The sequence below is a fragment of the Porites lutea genome, chromosome 3, assembly GCF_958299795.1.
Source record: "Porites lutea chromosome 3, jaPorLute2.1, whole genome shotgun sequence".
Lineage (NCBI taxonomy): Eukaryota > Metazoa > Cnidaria > Anthozoa > Scleractinia > Poritidae > Porites > Porites lutea.
Window position 1 is genome coordinate 12,995,715 of NC_133203.1, and position 12,065 is coordinate 13,007,779.

Consider the following 12,065-nt stretch of genomic DNA (forward strand, 5'->3'; position numbering starts at 1 on the left):
GAAAACATTTCATGTAATAGAATAAGAGCATTAGTCATTGCAAGGAATCATTGGGGTGTTCGAATTGATTCCGGACCGATCGCAGAGGTCGTGGTTTCACTGGCATGGCTTGCAAGATTTTTGATAGAAGCAAACTGGTCCCGTTTAAAAATAGCGTTAAAGAGAGTGTGAAAATTTGTTGAGATCGTACAAAACAGGATTATACTACCCATTAACTTCTACAGGACAAGAATCAAAGAACCAGTCATCATAACAAGAATAGAAAGTAGTTCAAATTTATTAACTTTTCTTGTTTGTTTTTTTGTGTTGTTTCGCGTTTACTTCACGCATCTGGTGCTCTCTGGTGCTTTCTTTGCTTGCTGTAGTACCTGCAATGTTTTAATTTTATCCCAGATAATCAGTGCATGTTCAATGAGTTGCGAAATACATCATTTATAATTGAGATTTGCATTGTTTCTTTGATTGTTTTTTAGCGGTGGATGAACATTTGGAGAATCCAACAACATTAAATCTTTCCAGATTAGTGAATTTCAGAAACAAAGCGGTTAGTATCTACCTTGCGCTTATGATCTTCAATTTCATCTCCGCAAATTCGGCAAAGTGAGGCGAGATGTTGGATGTGAATAGCCATCAGATCCATAAGACTAATAAAGTTGTTTTGGCCTTGAAAAGAAAAAAGGCAAAGGCTCGTACTAATGCGAAAAAAAGTAATAACACGGCTCTGTGAGAAGCCCGGGAGTGGAAAACGTACGTTTTTTGGACCTCGGAATTCAAAAATTTTCTTCCAAAATTCTAGGTGGTCTACCATCTCCACATTCAACATGACAAAAGTTAATCGATATGACAATCGAGAAAAAATATCTAGAACTTCGTAAAAAATCTGTGAATCGAAAAAATAATAGATACTAATGTTCACCTACCTTGAAAACCGACTAAAATCTCGCCTATACATCTCGTTTTTTAAAAGATAAAAGAAGAAATGACACAAAATGTGCTGAATATTTCACGAGACACTTCCAATACGGCTTCCGATACGCTGTCCACTTAAAAAATTGTGTATGCCTCATGGAAAGTCTTAAAAATATGCCTGAGAGCCCCGAAACGATGACTGTTTCTGTCCGACTCCGTCCGTTGTTTTGAAAATTTTTGATCACTGGGGCGATGTTTTTATTTGTTTGTTGATAAACACAAGCGCGCCTTCTCATTGGTTGAAAAGTGTCGCATGACCAGTTGGCCCTGTCCTTAAATTTAGGGATATTCCGGACTGTTAATACTATAAGCCTAGTGTGACGTCCAAGCGTGACACACGACAAACATCAGTGTCTGTCATTTTGTAGCTCATTGTAGAGCTTATTTTAACTCATTGTAGCTTGTAGTAGCTCATGGTAGACCATTGTAGGTCATTGTAGGCCATTGTAGGTCATTGCAGGTTATTCCTTGTTTTAGTAACTACGACACACGTCCCCTGATCTTTTTTTTTTGTCTTTTTCTAAAATCTTCATTTTAGCTCATTACAGGGATTACACGTTCGGTCATAGTAGCTCATTGTAGATCATTGTAGATCATTGTAGGTCATTGTAGATCATTGTAGGTCATTGTAGGTCATTCCTTGTTTTAGTAACTACGCTCTTTCATAACATACGGCATGAGGGGGTATGCTAGGTCCCCTAGCAAAAACACAGGAATGGCATCTTGATCAGGGACCAATACTCGTTTACATGCAGGTATTGTCCCATCCTTTAAGAAACAGTTTATATTTGACTTAGAGAAGACCCTGGCATCATGTACACTCCCAGGCCATTTCACCACAACATCCATGAAGTCGAATTTATAATCACAGGTGTCTTCAACGTTCAAAGAATATCGTCCCTTTCTATTGATGTAATCGGTAGAGTTGGCCGTTGGTTGTTTTATTTCGATGTGTGTGCCATCTATTGCACCCAAACACTGAGGGAAGCCATGTGTTCTATTGAAGTGTTTCACTAGATCTATTACTTCATTTTCAGTTTTTGGCAGATGTATATACTTATTTCCAAGGTGTAAAATGGTGGCTTTGCATATATACTTTACGTATTATTTTAGAAGTTACCTGTCTTGAAACTCCAAAAGCATTGGCTGTTTTTCGAAGTCGACCTTCGTCGCTCAGTCAAGTAATATAGAGTTAAGGCAACTTGCTTCACAACATCCACAGGAGAACGCATGATGGTCTCTTTTCCCTCAATGTACGGTCTATATTATAAAGAAGGTAAAGAAATATTCTTAGCCATTTTCTTGCTTTGTAAATTGTCTTGTGGCTAGTGGATCGAAAGCGGCCGGGTTGCGGCAGTTTTCTAAAGTGCGCAGTTCGAAAGGTGATGTTGTCGATCGATGCAGATTTCATTGTTGTTACACATTATTACAGCTTTGTATGTGACAGAAATTTGAGTTTTATCCGAACTGTCGAATGAGGAAATGTGAGAGTGGTTTCAGTCATTAAAACGCTTAGACTGTCTTGGAGCTACAGTTCGATAGGTCCAGCAACATTTTGATTTTTAAATAAAATTTTGTTTACAATGTGCACAGCTGGTGTACATTTAGGCTTGCAATTTTATAATTGAAGGATCGAAGTTTAGATTATTTTGCTCATAAATTTGGCTTGGGATTATCCACACAACGAGTTACTTGTTACTTTCTTCGTTAGGAACCGCACTTACGGACATTATTTCCCCCGTGTACAATTTTTTGGCACTAAATTTTTGCACACAAGGCTTTCTGTAGGGGGTGCTTCTTTGCTTGAAAACTGGATCCTGGAAGAAATGAACAGGGTAATCTTCCTGTGAATGCTCTCGTTTTTCTGTCCATCGTTTTTGGCTTAATTTTTGTGGAGCAAAGTTATGAGAGGGGGGCGTAAGGGTTTGCGGTGATGCGGTTTTGCGTTATTTTTGGTGCGGTTTTGCGGTAATTTTTATTTTAACTCGCGGTATTGCGGTTTCACAGCACTAAGCGGTTTGCGGTTATTACAACCTTTAAGTCGCGGTTTTCGGGGAAAAAAAGTGTCTGCGGTGATAACACTTTTTAGAACGGTCGGCATCCGGTTGTTTTGCAAGCGCGAGCCAAGTGTTTTGTTGTACAACGCATCAGAGTTCATTATATCAGCTTACAATTTAACTCTGTGGTTTGCAATTACGGTCTTTTCCAGTTAATACTTAATGTGATTAACCGTTTTGGCCAATGATGCGTCCACTTCGTGAAATTCTATGCCGGATGTTAGCTCGTACAGCCGTACAGCCTCGTGTTCTCCTTGATTCAATGCGCGACAATGGCAACTGAGGTCGTCGAGGTCGCAACTGAAAGCGAAGAGGACGTAATAATTAATTGCGTGGCAATCTTCTATGAAGAAGGAAAGGAAGGGGAGAATTTCAGAAGAGCTGTACGTTTTAACACTCGTCTTCTCCACTGAACGTGAACTCTTTACGAGACAAGAAGGTCACAATTCCAGAAGAAACATTTATTCCGCGTTCCACAACTAGCACAGGGTCGTCCAAAGTAATCAGTCACCCAATGTAAGACGTACAGGATCAGTGACAGAGTTTTTCAAAGTCAAGGGAGATATCAATACTCGTTTAAGTCAATGACCAGCATACTTGGCATTTGGTTAGTAGTAAATAGATTATAATAGTGTAGTACAATATATCGTTAGCGTTATGATGATATGTTTAATACTAACGCACAATGTTATCAGAATATATCATAAGTCTTGCTGACGTCAGCTTTCATATTATGGCCTACATTTACGCACGGTTTCGGGATTCGGGAAAAAATCCGATGCGGTTTGCGGTTTTTTGGCGTATTTCTGTGCGGTTTTGCGGTTTTCGGACCCCCCTTACGCCCCCCTCTTATGAGTGAATGATAGAGCTAACATGCTATTAACTATTCAAAACCTCTTTCCAAGAAAAAGATAATCATCACAAATTAAACTTACAGTATAGTTTGAAGTTTGGAGTAAACTTTGAGTCTTATCGAAATTTTAGTTGGATTATGTTGATGAATGCAGTTGTGTAGGATATACAGTTTCCAATTTTGATCTTCTGTCAGAATTATGAGAGAACACTCATCATTCAAACTTTATAGTTTCATTGTAATTATCTTTTGTTTCTATTCCTATAAACTAATCATCAGGTCTACATTTTGCATGAATTTAAAGTGATATATATTTGAAGGGGTTGTTGTTTCACAGTGAAGTAGTTTTCACTTTGTTTTTTTGATATGAAGTTCAGTTTCTTCTTAGTTGTTGGTTAAGGCAGTGTTGAAGTATCTGATGTTAACGTACCTATTGTTTATTTCTCTTCAGAAAAGATGATTGATCCTGAATCAAACAAAGTGCAGCCTCACAAACAAGATTTTTGACGAACAAATGTGTACTCTAGGAAAGCATATGTCCCTGACAGTGTCAATAAAATTTATGAATGGAAAGATCTGGGTTTTTACTCCTTTGTAGCACTACGCATCTCTTTTCTAACCTATGTACTAAAAAGACATAATCAGTATTTTTTTTTTCAACTAACATATTTGCAATCAAAGTTCTCATCTTTTATGTATAGTATTCCCCTAATTTTAAAATTTTCTTTCTCTTATTCAGATCAAGCACAGTAACCATTAAAAGGAAAAAAGAAAAAAAACCCTGCCCGCGGTCATAGACGGCTTTAAAGTTTTGATAATCAAATTGCACCCGTTCACAATGAAAAGAACATGAATGCAGACACTAAAGTTCAATTAGCTCATATTCAAGCTTTTTTTTATAAATTAGAAAGTCTTGCTGGAGAAAACAATTTTGCTTTATCTTTTCGGTAAAAAAAATAATAAAATAACTTCCAGGTCTCTGAGCAATTTCAAAGGACCCATATAGTGTCTTATTTCTCCGCTGCATTGAGCTGTGAACAAAGGCCGTTCTTTCTAGTGACCCGGCTTTTTTCAGAAATTTTGTCCTTCGTGATCGTGAAGAGTGGTGATCGCTTAAAAAAGTCCAAAGTTGAATCTGGTAAAATGGCCAAAACGCAAGCATCGCAGGGAACGAATCTCCAGGAATAGGTGAAAAAGGATAATAAAAAGTCTAGGCTATGCTAAAAAAATCCGTATAGCATTTGCAACTCATATTAAGGCGCAATTAATCTTCTTTCCACTGGACTAAACAAACGATGGAGGTATTGCCGCCATTTTGAATTTGGCAATGTCACGTGGTCGCCCGTCGACCAATCAGACATTTTTCGCCGGTGAAAGGGTTACCCTAGCAAGAGGGTAACCCTACCTGAGTGCTAGGATTACCCTAGCAAGAGGGTTAACCTACCTGTCTTGCAAACGCTTAGCTAGGGATAACTCGCCTACCCGGGTTAACTTTCCGCCGTCATGCGTGACCAGTAATCGTACCAATTTGAACGGTATTATCCAATTTCTAAGCTTAATTATATTCATCTGAATCATAACAAGTTATTTTCTGTCTATGATGATAATATTTTCCTTTTTTTCGTGAATTTAACGTGTTTTCCATAGGAAACAAAATTATTTCAATTTTTCCTGACGTTACAAAGAATGTCAGGCATGACGAAACGCGTCAGCAAAGCTTGTAAAGTTGACCCGGGTGATAGGGTAACCCTTACCTGTGAAATTTCCTTGTAAATCAGAGCTAACTTTAACCCGCTTACCTGCAAGGGTAACCCTAGCACAAGGGTAACCGTCTCTCCTTGTAAACAGGCTCTAAGGTTCTCATTCCATACTGTTGAAAAAAAATACATGAAAAAGTATTGCCGAATTATTTTTCCCTTTTTTAAAATATGTGTCTACCAAATAGTGAAATTTAGAATAAAGTACTTAATTAGAAGTTAACTATAAATTAACATCGAGAATTTATTAAAAAGTAAACTAGATTTGATCTGGATAAATCACGACATGATGTTCATGATCACGCGAAGTCAAGCCTTATTGAGCTGCTAATGTTTAAAAAGGTCTTTTGACTAACCGGATTCACTCATTTCTAGGGGTGATGAATGGTCCACTAAAATTTTTCACTGCTCGCAAAATTTTACCTTTGCACAATTTACTCGCAAAATTTAAACGAGTGCTCGCTTGCTCGTGCTCCCCAAATTTTTGCAGTTGCTCGCATGCTCGCTTTCTTGTCAGTATTGCTCGAGATTTTGTGGATCCTTCTTTGGATTAAAGTAAATGTAATTCTGGATGGCGCTTAATTCCTATAAACATGGATATCAAGTTCAGTGGAATTGAAATGCGCGCGATAAATGACAACAACAAATAATAAATTTAGCTAAATAAATCTAGCTGGTTAAAAAGAGAAGATATTGTTACCTTGAGTTCTTCTTAGTTTCTCTACCGCTCTACTCACCGGGCTTTAATTAGGCCGTGTTTTCAATAAAGACGGTTTGGAAGCTTTAGGATTCTTCCAGAAGAGGTTGTTCTGACACGAAGATCTTGTTTCTCTTTAAGTTCTTCTTCATCCACATCAGTCATGTCCCTTTCTTCAACTCCCCTTGTGCGCTCGAGACATTCTTCGTAGAGCTCTTGGTTTAAGTCGATATGAAAATCTTCGTCTGTGAACTGCACTTCCGAAACTGTTCCAATCACAAGATGTTTCTCTGCCTGAGCGCTGAACTCGTACTTGAATATTAGACAATTAAGGTTTTGTGCAAGTTTTCCTAAAATAAAGGGTCCAGTGATCTCTTCGAACTTAGTGATGAGTATCACATCGTCTTTTTAAAATATTTTCTGTTCTATTTTAAAGAAAAGGATTTCCATATGGATTGCTGCCAGCGGAAAATAATAGAAGTGCTCGCTGCTCGCGAGGTTGTACTCTCTAAACTGCTCGCTGCTCGCAAAACAAATTTTTCAGTCTCGGCTCGTGCTCGCAAAAAAATCGCAGAGCTCGCATGCTCGCGAATGCTCGCAAAGAAGTCACCCCTATTTCTGCAGAGTTGGTTACCTGCATGTTGTACCATTTCAGTTTGAACTCCTGCATTTTCCCCTCTCTTAATTCCAGACTTTGCCGCAAGAAAACAAGGTGAACCATGAGGGAATGGACGTAAGGACGTAAATGAGGATTTAATCTTTACGCTGATGAGAAGAGCACCGGAAGCTTTTCCAAATCTTGTTGAGGGACTGCAAAGGAAACAACCATTTCTGGCCTGCTTACTTTTGAAAGAAGGCCAACTAAATATTAGGCAATTATGTGACTATCTGAAACAAAGTTACAACAAGAAGCAAGTTTAAATTCCTTAGTTGTGAGCCTTGGGTTACGGGCTCCTGGCTCTATGAGGTGGCTCTTCTCCTGTAGGCTTGATAAAGCCATAATTTTTCTGTTTCTGAGGCCCTGTTTGTATGGAGAAAACCTGTTTCGGCTACAAGGGCCAACCCCCCAGCCGAGTCGACTTTAGCGAGTGTGTATCAAAGTTCAGGAAAAGAAAAAGAAAGTTGTTGTCTTGTGTTCCCATCCTCGAAAAAACATGAAATTAGGCACTTCAGTCAAGTTGTAGTCGTGCAACGAAGGCTAAGAAATGTACAAAAAAGGTTGATGCTCGTGCATAGTTGTTGTTTTGCTAATATAAACCTATTGCTTCTTTGCCGCTCTCGTTGTCGTCGCCGTCGTCGTTGCTTAAGCTCCCTAAAAAGGTGGCCCGGCTAGGAGGGTGGCACCACCATCACAGCCCAGTATGTGTTCTTGTTTCTCATGTAAATGGGTCGTCACGTTTTGTTCGTTTGGCTCGCCCGAGGTAGCGTGACTCTTCTACCCGTGATGACATTTCCCCATGTAAAAGGGGCCTCATTTTCTTACTCGATTTATCTGCCGTCGCACCCTTTTCAAAGAGCCTTAGTGGCTTCAGGTCAACAGATAATCTGACTGCCTTCCATCGGGCGTCGATCTTTTGTAAATATACTAACAAGAACAAAACGTCTTGAAAGTTTTTATTTTATTTCCTCTGCAGAGAACAAGAGACTCTTAGAACTCGAAATTGAACTCGAAAATTTGAAAATCCAAACAGGGGAACTAAAAACCAATTTGCAGCGTTTTGAAGAGAACAAACGTTTACGTGAGTATAAGAAGTTTAATTAGAGGCTTAAATAAAAGCAGTTGACCCAGGACGTTTATTCATGAAAAAATTAAATGTGAGAAGTTCAGCTCTGATTAAAGGAATCGCGACGCTAATCTAAGCGCCACATGCGCTGAAACTATACAGCCTATATACAGAAGTGCCTAGATATCTTAAACGCCTCCCTCACCTTCACGTTTAACTACTTGTATACCTTCAAGTGTCTTATATGCCACCCTCCTTGTGCTCTGCAAGGCAAACCAAAGAATTATGTTTTATCATCTCTCACTTAAACTCCTCCGCTTTACACGGAATTCCCCCAGCATCCTATCTGTTACACCCCACCTACAATGCGCTGCAAAAAGAAGCCCTCGCAACACACGCTTCAGTCAAGTTCTTTTTTTATTTTTCTTCACTAAAGTACAACCGCCGTTTTCATTTCCTTCCTCATGATCTTTGCTTGCTCTCCCGTGAGACCTTCTGGGCAGCCTGATAGGTGGTTTCAGCTTTAGTAAAAATCAGAACAATCTTTAACTTGGACATTATCAAACTTATAAACCTAGATGCCTTAAAAGGAACGGTGTGTTGTTGTTTTTTTTTGTTTGGGTTTTGTCTTTTTTCTCTCTGCACACTGTAATTTTCAGGGAGTTATAATAACTCCTCTAGTGGGGCTAATTTAACTCCTTACAGTGGAGTTATTTTTCGTGGAGTTATTTTAACTCCAAAAAGGAGTTTAAAGAACTCTTTTTCAGGAGTAAAAGTGACCCCAGATATTGAGGAGTTAAAATAACCCCCAAAAAAGGAGTTATCCTGTACCTAAAATTTTTACTCCACTTTCAGAGTTAAATTAACTCCAAAAAGAGTAAAAACAACCCATGTAAGGAGTACAAGTAACCCCATTTCGGAGTAATTTTAACTCCAGACTGGGAGTAAAAAGAACTCTTTTTCAGGAGTAAAAATGACCCCAAATTCGGAGTTAAATTAGGAGTTAAAATAACCCCAAAAAAGGGGTTATCCTGTAGCTAAACTTTTTACTCCATTTTTGGAGTTATAATAACTCCCTAAAAATTACGGTGCAGAAGACAACCGAGTCGCTTAACTTGAAACCGAACTCGAAGAAGTTAAAACTCTGCGAGATCTTGTGGAACAAGAGAAAAGCAAACAGTCCATCAAGTGTGAAGCGTTAGAAACACAGACAAATGAGCTAAAGACCAAACTGCAGAGTTCAGAATTGGAGGTGAACAAACTCTTACATAAGTGTGAGAACTTAGAAGCACAGCTGCAACTGTTGCGGACAGCGCTACAGGACGCAAACTTGCCGGAAAATTCAAGGCAGCTCGATCAAAGGAACGACACACTTGAAGGTTAGTGTTGAAGAAAAAAAAAATGAAAATAAAAAAATAAAAAAATAAAAATTTATATCGCTTTATGTCATACTTGCAAATAGTCCCATATTAATTAATACAGCAAAAGCGCAGATATTATACAGTGCACAGAATTGTATCCCTTTGCATTCATTCGGATATTTTTCTTGAAAATGGGTTGTGGTTTGGAGAAAACCCTTTCGGGTAGTCTCCTCTTTCATAGCCCTCAACAAAGAATAATATAGTCATGATCAGGGGGTTCCTTCTCTCCCTCATCACTACATTGTAAATTGAGTGCGGAATGAAAAATACTAGCAATTTTATGACTCACTGACTTCTTAGCGATTCGGCCAAATTTTGAAAACTTGCTGACTTTGTTCAAAATATTTCTCGCTTCCTTATCAAGTAATTTCTGCCCGGTACATTGCGAAATCCAAGGTCCAGCCGTAAGGGTATAAGAGCAGTGGAAGTGATTATGGTTTCTTCATTACCTCTGGCGGAAAGTACGTTGTATTAGTACAGTGGAACAACGATATTAACAAACCTCTATATAACTAAGTACTCGTTACCTTATAACGAACGGAGTATAAGAAAAGCAATGGTAAATTTAGAGGCTCGAGTTAACGAAACCTCGTTATTAGCGAACAATTGTGGTAGCCACTTTTGTTTGTATTTATATATTGTAATTCGTAAAACAATTAGATTATCAATAAGATTACTAACGAAATAGCGTTTTTTATTTCTTTACGTAGGACGATTGTCCGGTCTGCAAAGTTCTAAGGATGATTTTGAAGAGCCATTCGATGACACATCGGGAAGACATTCGCAACAAGTTGAGTGTAAACGGACTTCTCGGTGTCAAAAAAGCAGAGCTTCGACACGGCTAAGAAACGAATCATCACAGACTAAAGAATGTAAGAACAGTAAAACTGTTACCACTTTCCTCATCACTACAGTGTAACAGGATTTGAGACTTTGTCACTTGACTGTTTTTTTTTTATCCTTCCCGTCTTTACTTCGCAGAAAGTGCAATGTTTATGATCTATGAATATATGAAATCACTGAAGTTTTAATTAAGAAGAACTTCATGCCATAAACGGTTTCCTTCGATTTTCATCCCGTGTTTGTTTTGCAGACAACCTCAGTACTAAGTGCACTTTGCTTCGCGGGCATCCGTTGCCATTACTGTGAGATGGTCCACTTTTAAGTCTATTTTCAATACCCAAAAACTAGTTATATTTCTTCCAAGCTAAGAGGACAATATTGTGCGATTTCTTATTATCTTTATATTTTCTTTTCACGTTTTTCTGTTTTTTTTTTTTGGTTTCAGATCATTTCAGGTTTGAGGGAGACTTTGATACTAAAGGTGTCATTCACTACCTCGATTTCAATGCCGGAGTCAGTATGTGGCTGAATCCTGCTCGAGTACCGTCATCCGGAGTGAAAGTAACCTACTGCGATGGTAATGGTCGTGGAGACCCTGAAAATATCTTAGAGTATTTCACTCCCGGCAACAGTTCCACACGATCTGGATGGTGTCTGGATTTGGGAGATTACTACACGCTTTGGCTTACCGACTACACTGTGAGGCAGCTCGGAAGCAATGACAGAAACTTTCTTCAAAACTTTGAGCTCCTTGGTAGGCTTTATAATGACGATGATTGGTGTGTGCCGGGCAGGCATCATCAAGTTGATTGGAGGTCGCAGCGTTTTTCGCATATGCTATCAGGAAATAAAGACTTGTCATGTAAAACAAAAACGTGGTCTGTGAAAGGAGAAGTAAGAGCTTACCGCCAGTTCAAGATAGTCCAGATAAAAGACATGTCGACCAGTGTGCCAGGTACGCATGCTATGTCCCTGGCTGGTATCGAGTTGTATGGAGTACTTCGTGTGCCATATTTGGACTAGATAACAATTATTCACCGAAGTGGAGGTGGCTAGTATTAGGTATTTACCGAGGCCGCGAAGCGGCGAGGTAAATATCCAATACTAGCCACCGACACTGAGGTGAGTAATTGTTTTAGTATATACTAAAACAGCCAAGATAATTGAGCACAAAAATGATGATTTTTAACTCACTAACTTAGCGACAAATAAAACTTTTGAAGGCGTTTGTTTAGGTCTTGCGGGGAGGTTTCTTCAAAAGGAGTTGTGAATTCTTTTTGTATTTAAAATAATTCTGTAAAAAATATTATTAAATTTAGTTCAGGGGGGGGGCCCACGACTTAGCGAAATTTCGTGTACCTATGATCCACCGATTTATGACATCACATCCGGTTGCAGAGTTGCTGCTCTGTTTTCGCGCGAAGCACAAAGATGGACGCCCGATGCTATTTGGTTTCCTCGTTATTTTTACCCACAGGCTAACGGAATTATGTATCTTGAATGCCGAGAATATTAAGAAGGTATATAGCCGGCCTTTCAAGCGAATGTCATGACCAAACAAAGAAGTTTTAGTATTATTTTAACGATAAATGTCATGCAGCTGCGATGAATGTCATGGCGAGTCTTGCGATGTTTCAAAACGAGTGTCGTTAACGTTTTGCGGCTTTTGCGGCCTCTGATTTAGAGAAGTCATCAATCAAAATATAATTTCCTAAGCGTAATAGAATGGGGAAAACGCCGATGG